The sequence below is a fragment of the Leuresthes tenuis genome, unplaced genomic scaffold, assembly GCF_036924035.1.
Source record: "Leuresthes tenuis unplaced genomic scaffold, fLeuTen1.0.hap1 SCAF_23, whole genome shotgun sequence".
NCBI classification, from domain to species: domain Eukaryota; kingdom Metazoa; phylum Chordata; class Actinopteri; order Atheriniformes; family Atherinopsidae; genus Leuresthes; species Leuresthes tenuis.
In genome coordinates, this window is record NW_027325377.1 from 12,066,375 (window position 1) to 12,086,065 (window position 19,691).

The window sequence follows — 19,691 nt, forward strand, 5'->3', positions numbered from 1 at the left end:
TTTATTGTTGAAACTTCATCAGAAGTGAAGAAATAAATGAATGCCTATCAACAAATGTGGGATCTAAACTCTACTGCTTCCTCTAAAATAATTTCTTTTCTCAATTCAGAAATGTGTGTGTGTAAGTCACAACACCCGTGACACCAAAACGGCTTTCTTTTCTCTCTTTTCTCTACACTCTGCACTATGAGCACACACACCAAATCAGAAAGGCTTTTTTCTCTCTTTTCTACATTATGGACTGTGGGGACACAAAACCACTCTCTCACCTTGTCACAGCCAAACACCTCCGCTCCCTGTTTTGACCATGTATGGTTGGACATTCGCACCTTTTCTCACCCGCTTTTTGCAAACTATGGTCGGCCATTCACAGCTTCCTCTCCACCATACTTGTATGGTGGGATATTCACACCCACTTGCATCCGAAGATCTCCGCCCCCACTTTTGTTGATATTTAGTTGGTCATTCACACCTTACCCGTTTTCTTGCCGCCAAACACCTCTGATCTCGCTTTTGATGATGTAAGATTGGGCATTCAGACCTTGCTTTTCCTGCTTTTCACCAACTATAGATGGACATTCACACCTTCTTGCAGCCGAACACTTCCGCTCCACCTTTTAGGTTTCTATCACACCTTTTTTTTCACCGCATTTTATAGATTATGGTTGGAAATTCTCAACCACTCATCCGAAGACCTCTCCTCCCGCTTTTGTTAATATATTTGAACTTTAGTCAGACATTCACACCTACTTGTAGCCGAACACCACCTCTCTAGCTTTTGATGAGGTATGGTCCGGGATTCTTACCGTTTCTAACACATTTTTCAGCAATTATGGTAGGATATTCACACCTTCTTGCAGCTGAACACCTCCTCTCCCACTTATGATCATGTGCGGATTGATTTTCGAAAATTTTCTTTCATGTTTTCTAGCAATTAATTATGGACATTTAGACCTTCTTGCAGCTGAACACCTCCGCTCCCGCTTTTGATCATACATTGTCAGGCATTCGCACCTTGTCTTACCTGCTTTTTACAAACTTTAGTCGAACATTCACACCTTTTTGCAGCCGAACACAGTTTTTTGCAGCCGAATTTGGGCATTCGCACCTTTTCATACCCACTTTTTACCAACTATGGTCGGACATTCACACCGTTTTACAGCGGAACACCTCCGCTCCCTCTTTTGATGGTGTATGTTCGGGCATTCGAACCTTTTCTTACCCGCTTTTTACAAACTATGCTCGGACATTCAAACCTTCTTGTAGCCGAACACATCCACTCCTGCTTTTGATGATGTATGGTATGGCATTCGAACCTACTTGTTGCCCGCTTTTCATTAATTATGGGTGGACATTCACACCTTGTCGCAGCCAAACACCCTGTTTCGATCATGTATGGTTGGACATTCGCACTTTTTCTCACCCGCTTTTTGCAAACTATGGTCGGCCATTCACAGCTTCCTCTCCACCATACTTGTATGGTGGGATATTCAAACCCACTTGCATCCGAAGACCTCCGCCCCCACTTTTGTTGATATTTAGTCGGTCATTCGCACCTTACCCGCTTTTGGCAAACTATGGCCTTCTTGCAGCCAAAAACCTCTGATCTCGCTTTTGATGATGTAAGGTTGGGCATTCAGACCTTGCTTCACCTGCTTTTCACCAAATATAGTCGGACATTCACACCTTCTTGCAGCCGAACACTTCCTTCCGCTCCACCTTTTAGTTTTCTATGGGGCATTCACACCTTTATTTTCACCGCATTTTATAAAAACACCACAGGAACACCGTATTGAGGCTTTGTTCTGACCGCTCATTCGGTGTCGCGTTTCTTTCAAGCATTTCTCCTGGTTAGCCCGCACTCGGCTCGCTCCCAGAGCCGTGTTAAAGTCTACTTCGCATTCACTCTCTTTTCTCAGCAGACTAAAAGAAACTTCCATCCTGCACCGCTGTTAGCTTTTTCACAAGAGCAGAGGAGAGCGCACCGTTCCCAGCGGCACTGCAGTACCGGGTCGATGCTTGGAGTGAACGGAGCAAGCTCCTTTTTCAACTCCTATTGATAAAAATCCATTTAATATGTAGTCCTTGCATAGACATATCACATATTAAACTGATAAGTACAGATGGATTATGTGCAATTAGTAAAGAGAGTAGAGGAAGATCTCTCTCGTTGGAAGTCCTTACCTATATCACTTATGGGGAGAGTTACAACCATTAAAATGATGATACTACCAAAAGTTAACTATTTGTTCTCAATGATCCCCATAAAAAACTATCTGCTACTTGGTTTAAGTCACTAGATTCATGCATCTCCAAATTTCTGTGGAAAAACAAACCACCACGTATTAGTTTAAAAACCCTACAGAAGACCAAGGACAGTGGTGGATTAGATTTACCTCATTTTCAGCACTATTCCTTAGCCAATAGGTTACAATATATATCAAAATGGTTTAAACCTTGTTGTTGTCACAGTTCCCAGAGACGTTGTAATCGTTGAGGATTCTATATTCACCCCCTCATTAGAGGCACGTGTTGCAGATTGATGACACTGAATCTTCTTCTCTGTTCATTGCTGGCGTCATTCCCAGCATCGTAAGTGTTCGTGGCATTGTTAGCCTCTTCTTCTGGATCTTGATATCGAGCATCCTTTTGTATTTCTGGTTTGTAAGTCGTCTCTCTTCGTTCACCGGAGTCTTCGTCTCTTTGTCCTTGAGTTTGGTGATTTTTTCTTCTTTTGATGCCTTGACACAGTGTGACAGGTGATACCACATGGGAGATCCTTTAACTTGGACTGCTGTCCCTGTGCTGCGAAATGGCTGTGCTGCTCAAATGGTCTCTCCTTCATCATATACACAGTTATTTATACATCACCTTCCACCATGAAGCGTTGTCCCTTTTTGTTTCTCTCTTTGTTCTTAAAATGCTGTTATAAATGTCTAAACCAATCCATTAAACTAGATCATTTTGGCAGTAAAGCGATCTACAATGTGCTTGGTCGCAAAGCTGCTCATCTGTGGTAAACAGCTCTTCAGAAAGGCATTCTTCAATTGATTTCACTCATTTTATGTAATAATTTTGTGATTTCCTACAAAACTACACTTCTTCTCCCATCTGTCTGAGTATTTAATATTGTCTGGGTCCCGTTAAAACATGTATTTTTCCCATCTAATTCCTTGTTTGCTTTAAAACAAGTATTCCCCATTTTCTATCCCTTCAGTAGCCAACCAGTTTGTATGGAGTACACTGGAGCAACTTGACTGATCAGTAAAACACTGCTTTTGTTGTCACCGCAAGGCTTCCCCCGTCGGTTGTTTCACTGAGACACTACTGAGTAACTACAACTCAACACAGTTTATACACATAACATTCATATACATACTAACAAACAAACAAACAATAATTTATCGCAATTTTCTCATCTCTGTTTGAACGTACACCCAGGTAAATATTCCTGTAGTCTTCTCATACCGACTATGGACCCATTCATTGTTTAACTTCACTGTTTTGCAAATCCTAATTGAATATTACACATTGACATTGAACTTTACTGGATAAGCAGGTCTTCATTGCATTCAGCAGCCTATATGTGAGCATTTATGTGTAAGCTGTTCTTCTTTGCATTTATCAGCAGCAAGCAATTCTTCACTGCACATGCATATGTAAATAGTAAAACAATTCCAATGTGTTAGCGAAACCTTCTATATCACAGTGGTTTCTAAGGTCTATTTTAAGGTTGAAATGCCGGAACATACACCATCAAAAGAGGCAGCGGAGGTGTTCCGCCATAAGAAGGTGTGAATGTCCGACCGTAGTTGGTAAAAAGTGGGTAAGAAAAGGTTAAAAAACCCGACTGTACACAATCAATAGCGGGAGCGGAGTTGTTCGGCTACAAGAAGGTGTGAAAGTCCGACCATGGTTTGTAAAACGCGGGTAAGACAAGGTGCGAATGCCCCACAATGTATGATCAAAAGAGGGAGCGGAGATTTTAGGTTGCAAGGTCTGAATTTCCAACCATAATTTGTAAACACCGTTGAAGAAAAGCCTCCAAAGCCCGACTATACACCATCAAAAGCGGGAGCGGAGGTATTCAGCTGCAAGAAGGTCTGAATGTCCACCAATAATTACTGAAAAATGGGTAAGAAAAGGTATGAATGCCCAACTATACATCATCAAAAGCAGAAGTGGATGTGTTCGGCCACAAGAAGGTTTGAATGTCCGACCATAGTTTGTAAAAGGCGGGTAAGAAAAGGTTCGAATGCCCGAACATACACAATCAAAAGAGGGAGCGGAGGTGTTTCGCTGTAAGAAGGTGTGAATGTCCGACCATAGTTGGTAAAAAGCGGGTAAGAAAAGGTTAAATTACCCGACTCTACACAATCAATAGCAGGAGCGGAGTTGTTCGGCTAAAAGAAGGTGTGAAAGTCCGACCATGGTTTGTAAAAAGCGGGTAAGAAAAGGTTCGAATGCCAAAATATACACCATCAAAAGCGGAAGCCGAGGTGTTCGGCTGCAAGTAGGTGTGAATGTCAGATCATAATTTGCAAAAAGCTGATGAGAAAGGTGTGAATGACCGACAATAATTGCTGAAAAATGTGTTAGAAAAGGTAAGAATGCCGGACAATTCATCATCAAAAGCGGGAGAAGAGGTGTTCGGCTGCAAGAAGCTGTGAATGTCCAGCCATAATTACCTAAAAACGGGTAAGAAAAGGTAGTATTGCCAGACCATAAATGATCAAAACAGGGAGCGGAGGTGTTCCGCCGAAAGAAGGTGTGAATGTCCGACCATAATTGGTAAAAAGCGGGTAAGAAAAGGTTAAAATACCCGACTGTACACAATCAATAGCGGGAGCGGAGTTGTTTGGCTACTAAAAGGTGTGAAAGTCCGACCATGGTTTGTAAAAAGCGGGTAAGAAAAGGTTCAAATGCCAAAATATACACCATCAAAAGAGGGAGCGGAGGTGTTCAGCTGCAAGAAGGTCTGAATGTCCATCAATAATTGCTAGAAAACATGAAAAAAAAATTTCGAATATCCAACCGCACATGATCATAAGTGGGAGAGGAGGTGTTCAGCTGCAAGAAGGTGTGAATGTCCACCCATAATTCCTCAAAAATGGGTAAAAAAAAAAGGTGCGAATGCCCAACCATACATCATCAAAAGCAGGACTGGATGTGTTTGGCTACAAGAAGGTTTGAATGTCCGACCATAGTTTGTAAAAAGCGGGTAAGAAAAGGCTCGAATGCCCGAACATACACCATCAAAAGAGGCAGCGGAGGTGTTCCGCCATAAGAAGGTGTGAAAGTCCGACAATGGTTTGTAAAAAGCGGGTAATAAAAGGTTCGAATGCCCGAATATACATCATCAAAAGCGGAAGCGGAGGTGTTCGGATGCAAGAAGGTGTGAACGTCCGACCAAAGTTTGTAAAAAGCAGTGAAAAGCGAGAAAAAGCTTTTCGTAAGTTCTGCATGATTTGGGTTTCACTCTAACTATGTTAAAACTGATTTGTCCTTCTTATTTACCATGTCTAGAAAGATTTAAACAAAAAAACAACGTTGTACTTTGCAGTAAAAGAAAGAGCAAATCTAAAGTTTCAGGAATCCGAGTATAAGCCTGCTTTCATGAGTTCTGCACGATTTCGGATTTTGCTATAAAATGAATTGCTTTGCTCAAACCAAGTTAAAACTGCTTTGTCCTTCCATATTCATCAATGTCTAGATCGACTTCAACAAAGAAAAACATTGGACTTTGCAGTAGAAGAAGTTGAAATCCATCTACACATTGATAAATATGAAGGACAAAGCAGTTCCCACTTGCCCATAAGAAAATAAGCTTATTCTCGGATTCCTGATCCTTCAGTTTTGCTCTTTCTTCTACTACTTCATACATTGTCGGGCATTCGCACCTTTTCTTACCCGCTTTTTACAAACTTTAGTCGGACATTAACACCTTCTTGCAGCTTAACCACCTCCGCTCCCTGTTTTGATCATGTATGGTCTGGCAATACTACCTTTTCTTACCCATTTGTGAGTAATTATGGCTGGACATTCACACCTACTTGCAGGCGAACACCACCTCTCCCGCTTTTGATGATGTATGGACCGGCATTCTTACCTTTTCTAACACATTTTTCAGCAATTATGGTTGGAGATTCACACCTACTCACAGCCGAACACCTCCGCTCCCGCATTTGATGGTGTATATTCGGGCATACGAACCTGTTCTTACCCGCTTTTTACAAACCATGGTCGGACTTTCACACCTTCTTGTAGCTGAACAACTCTGCTCCCTCTTTTGATTGTGTACAGTCGGGCATACAAACCTGTTCTTACCAGCTTTTTACAAACTATGGTCGGACATTCAAACCTTCTTGTAGCCGAACACATCCACTCCTGCTTTTGATGATGTATGGTTGGGCATTCGCACCTTTTCTTACCCATTTTTCAGTAATTACGGGTGGATATTCACACCTTCTTGCAGCGGAACACCTCCTCTCCCGCTTATGATTATGTGCGGTTTGATATTCGAAAATTTTCTTTCATGTTTTATAGCAATTATTGATGGACATTCATACCTTCTTGAAGCCGAACACATCCACTCCTGCTTTTGATGATGTATGGTTGGGCATTCGAACCTACTTGTTGCCCGTTTTTCATTAATTATGGGTGGACATTCACACCTTGTCGCAGCCAAACACCTCCGCTCCCTGTTTTGATCATGTATGTTTTGACATTCGCACCTTTTCTCACCTGCTTTTTACTATTGTCGGCCAATCACAGCTTCCTCTCCACCATACTTGTATGGTAGGAAATTCTCACCCACTCTCATCCGAAGACCTCTCCTCCCGCTTTTGTTAATATTTAGTCGGGCATTCGAACCTTTTCTTACCCACTTTTTACAAATTATGGTCGAACATTCACACCTACTTGCATCTGAATACTTCCGCTCCACCTTTTAGTGATGTATGGTTGGCATTTGCACCTTTTGTTACCCTCTTTTTATACTGATTGCTGAAGATTAAGTTGTTCTTTCTCAAACTACAATTTTTTTTTAATTGTTGAAACTTGATTTGAAGTGGATAAATAAGGAGGACAAACAGTTTTAAGTCACGCTGATAGAAGAAATGAATTTTATAGCAAAATCTGTATTTCGTCATATGTCGAGAGATGCTTATTGCTGAAGAAGTTCTTTCTCATTCTACAAAGTACAACGTTGTTTATCGTTGAAACTTGATTAGACATGAATAAATATGAAGGACAAAGCAGTCTTAACTTGGTTTGAGTTAATTAATTCGTTTTATAGGAGAATCCGAATTCGTGCTTATTTTCGGATTCCTGAAGAATGAGTCTGGTTCTTTCTCATAATACAAAGTTTGTTGTTTATTGTTGAAACTTCATCAGAAGTGAAGAAATAAATGAATGCCTATCAACAAATGTGGGATCTAAACTCTACTGCTTCCTCTAAAATAATTTCTTTTCTCAATTCAGAAATGTGTGTGTGTAAGTCACAACACCCGTGACACCAAAACGGCTTTCTTTTCTCTCTTTTCTCTACACTCTGCACTATGAGCACACACACCAAATCAGAAAGGCTTTTTTCTCTCTTTTCTACATTATGGACTGTGGGGACACAAAACCACTCTCTCTTTTTTTTTTTTGATTGTGTGCCAGGGCGTTGTCTCACGTATTAGATTATGCTTAAGATACGAATGGGTTTATCAGTCACATCAGAATCCATACATACTGATCCTCCCGTAATAAAATGGTCGGATCTTATCAAACACACTTTGTTTCTTTGTTTCTTGTGACAATCAAGTCAGCGAAACAGCGTATACACGTCAAGACACTGAATCAAGTTTGCCACAAGAACTCATAAGTTTGGCAGTATTGCTCTGCCGTCAGCAATCATACACCCATTTTATTTTCGTGAGACGTGCAGGCACCTGTTCATCTACTGTTCTATCACTATGAATTAGTTTATCTATTATCAATAAGGATACTTCTACAACTACTATCAAAGTATGTCCGGACTTCTTATGTTGTCAGTTGCTATATATGAATAAGTGGGTAGCTACTGACAAGCATTAAGCATGTCACACAGCCCAAACATATAACATTTCAGGACACACCACACAGTTAACAACCACAGTGAAGTGTCAAAGCCCAAACATTCAACAGGACACTTACACAACACATTCAAATCAAACAGTCAGACAACATACAAGAACATATACCCCAGCCGGTATTGCTCCCTGCCTATTTTCCTACAGCTCACTATGTGTGCGCACACCTTTATTCACAAACTCTTCAACTTATACTCTTTTACCGAAGCTGCTACAGCTCGATTGGCCGAATACCCTTAGATCCTATTTCGGTGAATTTGACATCTGCCTTACATGTAACAGATTAGCGGTTTAGCAGTTTTAATTTAGTTTGAGTGAAGGAATTCATTTTATGGCAAAATCCGAAATCGTGAAGCACTCCTGAAAGTAAGCTTATTCTCGGATTCCTGAAACTTTAGATTTGCTCTTTCTTTTACTGCAAAGTACAACGTTGTTTTTTTTGTTTAAATCTTTCTAGACATGGTAAATATGAACGACAAAGCAGTTTTAACATAGTTTGAGTGAAGGAATTCATTTTATAGATAAAATCCCAAGAGTCTGCAGAGAAAAGAGAGTGAATGCGAAGTAGACTTTAACACGGCTATGGGAGCGAGCCGAGTGTCGGCTAACCGGGAGAATTGCTTGAAAGAAACGCGACACCGAATGAGCGGTCAGAACAAAGCCTCAATACGGGATTCTCGTGGTGTTTTTGTTGCTGCCTTGTCTTTTGCATAGAGTAAAAGACAAGGCAGCCATCGAATAGGGCCTGATTGTTCCTACTTGGTCAGCCGAGGAGCAAGGGGGGGGGGGGGGGGGGCAAGCGTCTCAACCAAGCAAAGCTAACCATGGGGAAGGTGGCTAAACCAACTAGCCTGATGCCCTGCTCCCGCAGTGACGGATAATCGTACTCTGGTTTCTCTTCATAACATACAAGTCTTTCGCCTTTTACTAAAGACTTCCGTGGAGAGCAGCACTAATGAGTTGTTTCTATTATTGGCAGGCTTTACCTTTGCGGGTGAAGCCCTTTCTGTCTGTGCAAAAGAAATCTTGCTACTTTGCAGAGTGACTTCTCTGAGTAGAGTCGCCTTACTTGTTGCGACTGTGCCGATGTTCGAAGCTGGAGTGCAAAGTTGTTGCTTGAATGGTGCTTGCTGGAGCATGCGGGAGTGCAAAGTTATACCATTTAAAAGGGCTGAAGAGTGCTCAGTGCAGCGGGTGGGCGGAGGTGCAACGTGACACTCTGGCCACCTATGGCCATAAAAAGAACACTGCTACAAGTGCGCATTGTGCCAGCAAGGGCCCTCGGACCTGAAACAGTGGACAGTTATCGCTTCTCGGCCTTTTGGCTAAGATCAAGTGTAGTATCTGTTCTTATCAGTTTAATATGTCCTCTATACGAGGACAACATATTAAATGGATTTTTAAGAATAGGAGTTGAAAAAGAAGCTTGCTCCGTTAACTCCAAGCCTCGACCCGGTACTGCAGTGCCGCTGGGAACGGTGCGCTCTCCTCTGCTCTTGTGAAAAAGCAAACAGCGGTGCAGGATGGAAGTTTCAGGGAGCCCAAGATGAAACTTTCTTTTAATCTGCTGAGAAAAGAGAGTGAATGCGAAGTGGACTTTAACACGGCTCTGGGAGCGAGCCGAGTGCGGGCTAACCGGGAGAATTGCTTGAAAGAAACGCGACACCGAATGAGTGGTCAGAACAAAGCCTCAATACGGTGTTCCCGTGGTGTTTGTGGCTGCCTTGTCTTTTGCACAGAGTAAAAGACAAGGCAGCCATCGAATAGATTGTTTCTACTTGGTCAGCCGAGGAGCAGGGGGGGGGGGCAAGCGTCTCAACCAAGCAAAGCTCACCAAGTAGGAACAATCGGGCCCTTTTCGATGGCTGCAACACCTGAAAGAGATATTGATGCGAGACCCGATCAAATGCTTTTTCAAAGTCTAAATTTAAGATGACAAACCGGGTGTTTCTGTCTCTAGCGTAATCAATGATGTCTCGAATCAGTACGAGGCTGTCGGTGAGTTGTCTCCCTGAGATGGCACAAGCTTGGTCTGGGTGAATTACCTCCTCTAAAACAGAGGACATCCGTGTCGCTAAAACCTTGCTAAAAAGTTTACAGTCAAAGTTTAAAAGTGTGATGGGCCTCCAATTCTTTAGGTCAGTCTTATCATTTTTTTTATAAAGTAGAGTCACTATTCCCACTCTAAAACTGTCAGGCAGTCGGTCGAGTTTTTCAAAATCTTTAAAAACATCTAAAATGTCTGATGATAAAAGGTCCCAATAGGTCAGATAGAATTCTGCAGGAAGCCCGTCTAAACCCGGAGCTCGACTTCTCTTAAAACCTGTTAGGCATTTTTTTAACTCTAAAGCAGTAAAATTCTGTGTCAAGTGTGCATTCTCTTTTACGGTTTTGTCAACGAATTTTAAGATTTCTGCCGATGTTTCCAAGTGCACTGGTTTCTCTTTGTACATGTTACTATAAAAGGTATGTACAGTTTCAATCATCTCTTGTGTGGATTTTGTTAAAAACCCATCTTCTCTTTTTAGATTTTGATTACACTCCTTTTTATTTATAACTTTCTTTCTTTTTCACCTTCCTCAATTTCCTGCTCCCTGCTTCTTACAAAAATTCCTTTACTCTTTATTTCTGCTAAAACTGACATTTCCTTTTTGACATCTTTGATTTCTTCTTTAAAGTCTATGCCACACTGATTTAGTTTAAAGTAGCGCTGTAAGCGTTTATGTAGTCCCATCATACATCTATTCTCTTTCCTTTTTTTACGTTTACCTTGCTGTTTAAAAAAAGTCTGGGTCGTTTCCTTCACCATTTCCCACCATTGTGCATGTGTTTCGTAGAGGTCTTGAAGGGTCTGCCACTCTTTATAACATTCCCTGTACTGACTGACTATGATTTCATCCTCCAACAGGGAACAGTTGAGTTTCCACAGACCATTTCCTACCGTCACACCAGAAGGGGGTGAAAGGGTGCAGGAGAGCATAAGGTGGTCTGAAAAGAAAACAGGGGTTAATCTATCATCAGTGGGTGGGCAATCTCTAGTAAAGAAATAATCAACGCGAGAGGCTCTGGTGCCATCATGACTAAACCAGGTGAAGCCCTCCTCTCTGGGATGCATGGTTTTAAAACAGTCAGTAAGCTTAAAATCCCTGCATATGCCCTGAAGTAAAATCGAAGTCTTATCCACTTTAAAATCTACCCCTGCTCTTTTTCTATCTTTCCTGCTCAAGATACAGTTAAAATCCCCTCCTACAACTAAAGGTACTTGCCCTAGCATGTAAAGCTGTATATCTTCTAAAAGGTCATACCTTTCATTTTTTCCATTGAAACCATAAATATTTAAGAGGTTAAAGTCTTGCCCCATAAAATTCAAGTGTGCTAAAAGTGCCCGTCCGTCTCTCACCACTGTGCTACCTTTCACCAGAACATGCGGATTTTTAATTAGAATGGCCACACCATCATTTTTATTTTGATTTGAGCCACTCCATATCGATAAATGGGGCCACATTTCCTCCCATTGTCTATGGTTTTTTAAAAAAGGTAGTCCACATTCTTGTATTAAAAACACATCTGATTTTATGGAATCTAAGAAGGATAAAATACTCTGGGCTCTTGTCTTTGATTTCACACTTCTCACATTTAGTGTTGAGAAGGTGAGAACCATTAACCATTTCTTTAGGTGAAAAGTGAGTAGGGTGATCTATATTTCCTTTTCGGACTCTCGATGTTGGCCTCTGACGCAATGTTGCATTTAACTTTGAGTCCCTGGGGGTCGATTGCAGAGCTGAAGTTAAAAAGGAGACCTCATTTGGTGAGTCGGAGGGGAAGACTCTAGGTTCTTCCACTGAAGAACTGTCTGAAAGGGACCTAACCCTTCCCCTCTTCTCTGATACCACTGGGGAATCAGAGGCTCAGATGCCGTCCTCTTCGGCTGTTGACCTTCGGGGAGGTGAGTATCTTCACTAGACTCACCTGTCTGCTCTTCCTCCTCATTTAGCGTAGCTCCACCCTCTGCCTGTGAATTCTCACAGACTTCAACACTGAGTGGTGAGGCCTCTACAGGCCCCTCCCCTTTTTGCTCCTCACTTCCAATCCAAGCTTTTGGCGGGAAGTTTGAATTTATTGGGTCAACCTCTTCACTTTGTTCACCAACTGCCACCTTTGGTCCTTCTCTTTGTTGGCTTGACTGTGGCTTTACCGTCTTTAATTTGTTGGCAAAAGATTTAGGGCAATCTCTGAAGAGGTGATTTAATTCTCCACAGAGATTACATTTCCTGCCATTTGGACACTCTCCAAAAGTTTGCCCAATTTCTCTGCTCTTCCCACATAACACCTTGGTACAAGCCTCAACCAGGTGCCCATGCTCACCACACTTGCGGCAGAACTTGGGCTGCCCCTGGAAGTGGATGTAACCTCGGTTTTCAAGGTGGCCAGAGTGTCGCCCACCCGCTGCACTGAGCACTCTTCAGCCCTTTTAAATGGTATAACTTTGCACTCCCGCACGCTCCAGCAAGCACCATTCAAGCAACAACTTTGCACTCCAGCTTCGAACATCGGCACAGTCGCAACAAGTAAGGCGACTCTACTCAGAGAAGTCACTCTGCACAGTAAGAAGATTTCTTTTGCACAGACAGAAAGGGCTTCACCCGCAAAGGTAAAGCCTGCCAATAATAGAAACAACTCATTAGTGCTGCTCTCCACGGAAGTCTTTAGTAAAAGGCGAAAGACTTGTATGTTATGAAGAGAAACCAGAGTACGATTATCCGTCACTGCGGGAGCAGGGCATCAGGCTAGTTGGCATAGCCACCTTCCCCATGGTGAGCTTTGCTTGGTTGAGACGCTTGCCCCCCCCCCCCTTGCTCCTCGGCTAAGCATAATCTAATACGTGAGACAACGCCCTGGCACACGATTAAAAAAAAAAAAGTGAGAGAGCGGTTTTGTGTCCCCACAGTCCATAATGTAGAAAAGAGAGAAAAAAGCCTTTCTGATTTGGTGTGTGTGCTCATAGTGCAGAGTGTAGAGAAAAGAAAGCCGTTTTGGTGTCACGGGTGTTGTGACTTACACACACACATTTCTAAATTGAGAAAGGAAATTATTTTCGAGGAAGCACTAGAGTTTAGATCCCACATTTGTTGATAGGCATTCATTTATTTCTTCACTTCTGATGAAGTTTCAACAATAAACAACAAACTTTGTATTATGAGATAGAACCAGACTCATTCTTCAGGAATCCGAAAATAAGCTCTATTTTATGAGTTATGCACGAATTCGGATTCTCCTATAAAACGAATTCATTAACTCAAACCAAGTTAAGACTGCTTTGTCCTTCATATTTATTCATGTCTAATCAAGTTTCAACGATAAACAATGTTGTACTTTGTAGAATGAGAAAGAACTTCTTCAGCAATAAGCATCTCTCGACATATGACGAAATACAGATTTTGCTATAAAATTAATTCCTTCTATCAGCCTGACTTAAAACTGTTTTTCCTCCTTATTTATCCACTTCAAATCAAGTTTCAACAATTAAAAAAAATTTGTAGTTTGAGAAAGAACAACTTAATCTTCAGCAATCAGTATAAAAAGAGGTGCAAATGCCAACCATACATACCTAAAAGGTGGAGCGGAAGTATTCAGCTGCAAGTAGGTGTGAATGTTCGACCATAATTTGTAAAAAGCGGGTAAGAAAAGGTTCGAATGCCCGACTATATATTAACAAAAGCGGGAGGAGAGGTCTTCGGATGAGAGTGGGTGAGAATTTCCAACCATAATCTATAAAATACGGTGAAAAAAAATATGTGAATGCCTCATAGAACACTAAAAGCGGAAGTGTTCGGCTGCAAGAAGGTGTGAATGTCCGACTATATTTGGTGAAAAGCAGGTGAAGCAAGGTCTGAATGCCCAACCTTACATCATCAAAAGCGAGATCAGAGGTGTTTGGCTGCAAGAAGGCCATAGTTTTCCAAAAGCGGGTAAGGTGCGAATGACCGACTAAATATCAACAAAAGTGGGGGCGGAGGTCTTCGGATGCAAGTGGGTGTGAATATCCCACCATACAAGTATGGTGGAGAGGAAGCTGTGAATGGCCGACCATAGTAAAAGGCGGGTGAGAGAAGGTGTGAATGTCCAACCATAGTTGGTAAAAAGCGGGTAAGAAAAGGTTAAAATACCCGACTGTACACAATCAATAGCGGGAGCGGAGTTGTTCGGCTACTAAAAGGTGTGAAAGTCCGACCATGGTTTGTAAAAAGCGGGTAAGAAAAGGTGCGAATGCCCGACAATGTATGATCAAAAGAGGGAGTGGAGGTTTTCGGCTGCAAGAAGGTCTGAATGTCCAACCATAATTTGTAAAAACCGGGGAAGAAAAGGCTCGAAAGCCCGACTATACACCATCAAAAGTGGGAGCGGAGGTGTTCAGCTGCAAGACGGTCTGAATGTCCATCAATAATTGCTAGAAAACATGAAGGAAAATTTTCGAATATCAAACTGCACATGATCATAAGCGGGAGAGGAGGTGTTCAGCTGCAAGAAGGTGTGAATGTCTACCCATAATTACTGAAAAATGGGTAAGAAAAGGTGCGAATGCCTAACCATATATCATCAAAAGAGGGAGCGGAGGTGTTCCGCTGTAAGACAGTGTGAATGTCCGACCATAGATGGTAAAAAGCGGGTAAGAAAAGGTTAAATTACCCGACTGTACACAATCAAAAGAGGGAGCGGAGTTGTTCAGCTAAGAGAAGGTGTGAAAGTCCGACCTTGGTTTGTAAAAAGCGGGTAAGAAAAGGTTCGTATGCCCAAATATACACCATCAAAAGCGGAAGCGGAGGTGTTCGGTTGCAAGATATTGTGAACGTCCGACCAAAGTTTGTAAAAAGCAGTTAAGAAAAGGTTCGAATATCTAACCAAACATAATCAAAAGCGGGAGCAGAGCTGTTCGACTGGAAGTAGGTGTGAATGTCAGATCATAATTTGCAAAAAGCTGATGAGAAAGGGTGAGAATGCCCGACTATACACCATCAAATGCGGTAGCGGAGTTGTTCGGCTGTGAGTAGGTGTGAATCTCCAACCATAATTGCTGAAAAATGTGTTAGAAAAGGTAAAAATGCCGGTCCATACATCATCAAAATCGGGAGAGGTGGTGTTCAGCTGCAAGAAGGTCTAAATGTCCATCAATAATTGCTAGAAAACATGAAAGAAAATTTTCGAAAATCAAACCGCACATGATCATAAGTGGGAGAGGAGGTGTTCAACTGCAAGAAGGTGTGAATGTCCACCCATAATACCTGAAAAATGGGTAAAAAAAAGGTGCGAATGCCCAACCATACATCATCAAAAGCAGGAGTGCATGTGTTCGGCTACAAGAAAGTGTGAACGTGCAACCAAAGTTTGTAAAAAGCAGTTAAGAAAAGGTTCGAATATCCAACCATACATAATCAAAAGCGGGAGCAGAGCTGTTCGACTGCAAGTAGGTGTGAATGTCAGATCATAATTTGCAAAAAGCTGATGAGAAAGGGTGAGAATGCCCGACTATACACCATCAAATGCGGGAGCGGAGTTGTTCGGCTGTGAGTAGGTGTGAATGTCCAGCCATAATTACTCACAAACGGGTAAGAAAAGGTAGTATTGCCAGACCATATATGATCAAAACAGGGAGCGGAGGTGGTTCAGCTGCAAGAAGGTTTGAATGTCCGACTAAAGTTCAAATATATTAACAAAAGCGGGAGGAGAGGTCTTCGGATGAGAGTGGTTGAAAATTTCCAACCATAATGTATAAAATGCGGTGAAAAAAAGGTGTGATAGAACACTAAAAGGTGGAGCGGAAGTGTTCGGCTTCAAGAAGGTGTGAATGTCCGACTTTATTTGGTGAAAAGCAGGTGAAGCAAGGTCTGAATGCCCAACCTTACATCATCAAAAGCGAGATCAGAGGTGTTTGGCTGCAAGAAGGCCATAGTTTGCCAAAAGCAGGTAAGGTGCGAATGTCCGACTAAATATCAACAAAATTTGGGGCAGAGGTCTTCGGATACAAGTATGGTGGAGAGGAAGCTGTGAATGGCCGACCATAGTAAAAGGCGGGTGAGAGAAGGTGCGAATGTCAAACCATACATAATCAAAACAGGGAGCGGAGGTGTTCTGCTGTAAGAAGGTGTGAATGTCCAACCATAGTTGGTAAAAAGCGGGTAAGAAAAGGTTAAAATACCTGACTGTACACAATCAATAGCGGGAGCGGAGTTGTTCGGCTACTAAAAGGTGTGAAAGTCCGACCATGGTTTGTAAAAAGCGGGTACGAAAAGGTGCGAATGTCCGACAATGTATGATCAAAAGAGAGAGCGGAGGTTTTCGGATACAAGAAGGTTTGAATGTCCCACCATAGTTTGTAAAAAGCGGGTAAGAAAAGGTTCGAAAGCCCGACTATACACCATCAAAAGCGGGAGCAGAGGTGTTCCGCTGTAAGACGGTGTGAATGTCCGACCATAGTTGGTAAAAAGCGGGTAAGAAAAGGTTAAAATACCCGACTGTACACAATCAATAGCGGGAGCGGAGTTGTTTGGCTACAAGAAGGTGTGAAAGTCACACCATGGTTTGTAAAAACCGGGAAGAAAAGGCTCGAAAGCCCGACTATACACAATCAAAAAGAAGGTTTGAATGTCCATCAATAATTGCTTTAAAACAAGAAAGTAAATTTTCGAATATCAAACCGTACATGATCATAAGCGGGAGAGGAGGTGTTCCGCTGTAAGACGGTGTGAATGTCCGACCATAGTTTGTAAAAAGCGGGTAAGAAAAGGTTAAAATACCCGACTGTACACAATCAATAGCGGGAGCGGAGTTGTTCGGCTACTAAAAGGTGTGAAAGTCCGACCCTGGTTTGTAAAAGCGGGTAAGAAAAGGTTCAAATGCCCGAACATACACCATCAAAAGAGGGAGCGGAGGTGTTCCGCTGTAAGACGGTGTGAATGTCCGATCATAGTTGGTAAAAAGCGGGTAAGAAAAGGTTAAAATACCCGACTGTACACAATCAAAAGAGGGAGCGGAGTTGTTCAGCTAAGAGAAGGTGTGAAAGTCCGACCATGGTTTGTAAAAAGCGGGTAAGAAAAGGTTCGTATGCCCGAATATACACTATCAAAACCGGAAGCGTAGGTGTTCGGCTGCAAGAAGGTGTGAACGTCCGACCAAAGTTTGTAAAAAAGCAGTTAAGAAAAGGTTCGAATATCTAACCAAACATAATCAAAAGCGGGAGCAGAGCTGTTCGACTGCAAGTAGGTGTGACTGTCAGAGAATAATTTGCAAAAAGCTGATGAGAAAGGGTGAGAAATCCCGACTATACACCATCAAATGCGGTAGCGGAGTTGTTCGACTGTGAGTAGGTGTGATTCTCCAACCATAATTGCTGAAAAATGTGTTAGAAAAGGTAAGAATGCCGGTCCATACATCATCAAAAGCGGGAGAGGTGGTGTTCGGCTGCAAGTAGGTGTGAATGTCCATTAATAATTGCTTTAAAACATGAAAGAAAATTTTCGAATATCAAACCTTACATGATCATTAGCGGGAGAGGAGGTGTTCAGCTGCAAGAAGATGTGAATATCCACCCATAATTACTGAAAAATGGGTAGGAAAAGATGCGAATGTCCAACCATAAATCATCAAAAGCAGGAGTGGAGTTGTTCAGCTACAAGAAGGTATGAAAGTCCAACCATGGTTTGTAAAAAGCGGGTAAGAGAAGGTTCGAATACTGAAAAATGTGTTAGAAAAGGTAAGAATGCCGGACCATATATCATCAAAAACGGGAGAGGTTGTGTTCGGCTGCAAGAAGGTGTGAATGTCCAGCCATAATTACTCACAAACGGGTAAGAAAAGGTACTATTGCCAGACCATATATGATCAAAACAGGGAGCGGAGGTGGTTCAGCTGCAAGAAGGTTTGAATGTCCGACTAAAGTTTGTAAAAAGCGGGTAAGACAAGGTGTGAATGCCCGACAATGTATGATCAAAAGAGGTGCGGAGGTTTTCAGCTGCAAGAAGGTCTGAATATCCACCCATAATTACTGAAAAATGGGTAAGAAAAGGTGCGAAAGCCCAACCGCACATGATCATAAGTGGATGAGAAGGTGTTCGACTGCAAGTAGGTGTGAATGTAAGATCATAATTTGTAAAAAGCGGGTAAGAAAAGGTAAGAATGCCCAACCATAAATTATCAAAAGTGGCAGCAGAGTTTCGGCTGGTATTTATCAATGTCTAGATAGATTTCAACAAAAAACAACGTTGTACTTTGCAGTAAAAGAAAGTGCAAATCAAAAGTTTTAGGAATCCGAGAATAAGCTTATTTTCATGAGTTCTGCACGATTTCGGATTTTATGTATAAAATGAATTTCTTCACGCAAACTAAGTTAACACTGCTTTGTCCTTCATATGTACCCATTTCTACATATATTTCAAGCATAAACTTCCTCATATTACCCTGAATGAGAAAGAGCCACACTTGTGATTAAGCGATACCTCCCTTTTGAGGAGTTCTGCATGATTTGGGATTTTATCTATAAAATTAATTCCTTCACTCAAACTATGTTAAAACAGCTTTTACCTTCATATTTATCAATGTCTCGATAGATTTAAACAAAAAACCCACGTTGTACTTTGCAATAAAAGAAAGAGCCAATCAAAAGTTTTAGGAATCCGAGAATAAGCTTATTTTCATGAGTTCTGCACGATTTCGGATTTTATGTATAAAATGAATTCATTCACTTAAACCAAGTTAAAACTGCTTTTTCCTTCATATTTATCAATGTCTAGATCGACTTCAACAAAGAACAACATTGTATTTTGCAGTAGAAGAAAGAGCAAAACTGAAGGATCAGGAATCCGAGAATAAGCTTCTTTTCATACGTTCTGCATGATTTGGGATTTTATGTATAAAATGAATTCCTTCACTCAAACTAAGTTAACACTGCTTTGTCCTTCATATGTACCCATTTCTACATATATTTCAAGCATAAACTTCCTCATACTACCCTGAATGAGAAAGAACCACACTTGTGATTAAGCCATACGCCCCTTTTGAGGAGTTCTGCATGATTTGGGATTTTATCTATAAAATCAATTCCTTCACTCAAACTATGTTAAAACGGCTTTTACCTTCATATTTATCAATGTCTCGATAGATTTAAACAAAAAAACAACGTTGTTTAAATATTTCTAGACATGGTAAATATGAAGGACAAATCAGTTTTAACATAGTTTGAGTGAAGTAATGCATTTTATAAGCAAAATCCCAAATCATGCAGAACTCACGAAATGCTTTTTCTCACTTTTCACTGCTTTTTACAAACTTTGGTCGGACGTTCACACCTTCTTGCATCCGAACACCTCCGCTTCCGCTTTTGATGATGTATATTCGGGCATTCGAACCTTTTTTTACCCGCTTTTTACAAACCATTGTCGGACTTTCACACCTTCTTGCAGCCGAACACCACCTCTCCCGCTTTTAATGATGTATGGTCCAGTATTCTTACCTTTTCTAACACATTTTTCAGCAATTATGGTCGGACATTCACACCTACTCACAGCTGGACACCTCCGCTCT

At 41.6% G+C, this 19,691-nt stretch overlaps 3 non-coding genes and 1 pseudogene across 3 annotated transcripts; 2 read left to right on the top strand and 2 right to left on the bottom strand.

The window, feature by feature from the left end:
- Positions 1-1,974: 1,974 nt before the first annotated feature.
- LOC140283409 (U2 spliceosomal RNA) lies at positions 1,975-2,151 on the bottom strand (annotated as a pseudogene).
- A 6,849-nt stretch (positions 2,152-9,000) lies between these two features.
- Positions 9,001-9,114, top strand: LOC140283501 (U5 spliceosomal RNA). The gene has a single exon (XR_011910100.1). It is a non-coding gene; the product is annotated as a U5 spliceosomal RNA (small nuclear RNA).
- A 308-nt stretch (positions 9,115-9,422) lies between these two features.
- Positions 9,423-9,606, top strand: LOC140283357 (U2 spliceosomal RNA). Its single transcript, XR_011910060.1, has one exon. It is a non-coding gene; the product is annotated as a U2 spliceosomal RNA (small nuclear RNA).
- Positions 9,607-12,757: 3,151 nt separating this feature from the next.
- On the bottom strand, positions 12,758-12,871 carry LOC140283502 (U5 spliceosomal RNA). Its single transcript, XR_011910101.1, has one exon. It is a non-coding gene; the product is annotated as a U5 spliceosomal RNA (small nuclear RNA).
- Between the last annotated feature and the right edge of the window lie 6,820 nt (positions 12,872-19,691).